The sequence below is a fragment of the Lygodium microphyllum genome, chromosome 6 (assembly GCF_053477565.2).
Source record: "Lygodium microphyllum isolate KBCC chromosome 6, Lygodium_microphyllum_v1.1.10, whole genome shotgun sequence".
Classification (NCBI taxonomy): Eukaryota; Viridiplantae; Streptophyta; class Polypodiopsida; order Schizaeales; family Lygodiaceae; genus Lygodium; species Lygodium microphyllum.
Genome location: NC_141140.1, coordinates 65,958,300 through 65,960,346, shown reverse-complemented (window position 1 = coordinate 65,960,346; position 2,047 = coordinate 65,958,300). Strand labels below are relative to the sequence as shown.

Genomic DNA, 2,047 nt, shown 5'->3' with positions numbered 1-2,047 from the left:
AATATAGTTGAAGCTTTTTCCTTATGGGTCAAACCTTAGTTTCATGTTTTCATAGTATGGAGAGTTTGTTAATGGGGAGACAATATTTTCTTCTATTGCTTGATCCAATTAACATTTTACCAAGTGCATTTAACTTTGATTTTGACTTCTTGTACTCCTCCCTATAGGTCAATGCGGATAGAAGATGTGTGTTGAGATAGGAAATGTCACTTTCTTTCAAGGTTTCTTTACCAATGGAATGATTGCATAGGTTCACATGCGTTAAGGGGTGGTGGCGCAGTTGGCTAGCGCGTAGGTCTCATAGCTTCCGAGAAATCCTGAGGTCGAGAGTTCGAGCCTCTCTCACCCCAGTTTTTGGAAAATTCGCATTCTCATCTCAGAGCTGTGGAGGCTGCAATTTCCTAGTAATTTGTTGGCTAGTCCTTAATAACACGCTTTGGGCGTCACTTACGCAGAGTTTGAATGCTTGTAACCTCCTAAGTGAAAATCAACGACTCTTCTACATTTAACATGCTCAGGAGTCCTACAATATATGGGTTATCATTTGGGGGGCTTTGGACCCTCGTCATGAGGAGAATTTCGTGCACCCTTGATGCCTTCCCACATCTTTATCTTGAAATAATACTTTGAAAATGGATGGTTACTTTTTAAGCATTCTTCACTATGTAGTATTTCATATCAAGAGTTTAGCTTCATCCATATGGCATCTCCTATACTGAAGTGAGTTAAGACTCCAACGTTACTATGAAAGATAGAATTGGGTCTTTGAGCAAGTATCTTACTCCATGTAAATATTAATGCAATGAGTTTTTTGATGGATTGGCAGAGTATTTATTATTGTGAATGCTCTAAATCATTTAAATTCCACTACTCACACCAAGGAATTATCAGTTGCATTTCTACTATCTATGCAACATAGATAGCCACAATTGAATACTTCTTGCCCCCCGTCCCCTTGCTCTTCACATAGCATAATAGTAGCATACACCAAATTTAGAAACCCCTTAAGTTGCAAGTCATTAGAATTGGGTGGTCTAGAAAGGTAATTTCAATGTCATTAAAGAATAAGGTTGCACATATGGTCAACCTCATGATATTCTCATTTCAATGTGGCACATGGTTATCGAAAGATTACATGGAATCACATTGTAATTGTGACATTATCACTACAGTCATGGTTAAAATGAGAAATCTTGTGGAACTCTTCACATAGGCCAAGGGAGGAGAGGTTCCCACCAAAATGACACACAAAAGGTGGGAAAATGGAGGTATTAAGAGGGGTGGAGAGGATAAGAATCCTCAAGGGATATTTGGGGCTATATGGAGAGAGTAGTGACATGGGAAGGGTGGTACAAGTCTTGGCTTCCTAGCTTCTATCTTGCTTCTGCTTTCTTAGAAACCTAAAGACCATCCAACCATCAACATTCGAAACTAGCAAGTGAAATTTTAAGTCTTAAATTGGCCTTTAAAAGTCCCCCTTACCTCTTTCTAGAGATCTAAAAGAGTGACAAAGATAATATAAAACCATTGATACTCTCTCTACTTCATGCCATTGTTATAGTATTTTGAGACTCTTCGTGATAACATTAGCTATATTCCATTGAATTGTATAACCATTTGAATTAGGCAAATTTTTGAGTCTTAAATTGGCCTCTCAAGGCCCCTTTACCTCCTTCCAAACATCTAAAAGAGTGACAAAGATAATATAAAACCATTGATACTCTCTTTACTTTAGGTCGTTCTTATAGTATTTTGAGGCTCTTTGTGGTAACATTAACTATATTATTAAGTTGAGTTTTTATAACCATTTATTCAAATTTACCCAAAATCTCATGTAGTAAATATAGCTCATCAATGAGGTACAACTTATAATGTGCTTTTACTATATTAAGTTGACTTTTATTACCATTCACTCAGATTCACCCAAAATCCAATTTAATTAATGAACCTTATCAATGTGCACCATATTCTACTAGTGAAGTTAATGTAATCAACTTAATCATCATTTCAACACATTTCTTATATGAGCTCATCCTTTCTCATCATA

At 36.5% G+C, this 2,047-nt stretch overlaps 1 non-coding gene across 1 annotated transcript; it reads left to right on the top strand.

The window, feature by feature from the left end:
* The first annotated feature begins 265 nt into the window (after positions 1-265).
* TRNAM-CAU (transfer RNA methionine (anticodon CAU)) lies at positions 266-350 on the top strand. Its single transcript is given in 2 exon segments — positions 266-303; positions 315-350. It is a non-coding gene; the product is annotated as a tRNA-Met (tRNA).
* Positions 351-2,047: the final 1,697 nt, after the last annotated feature.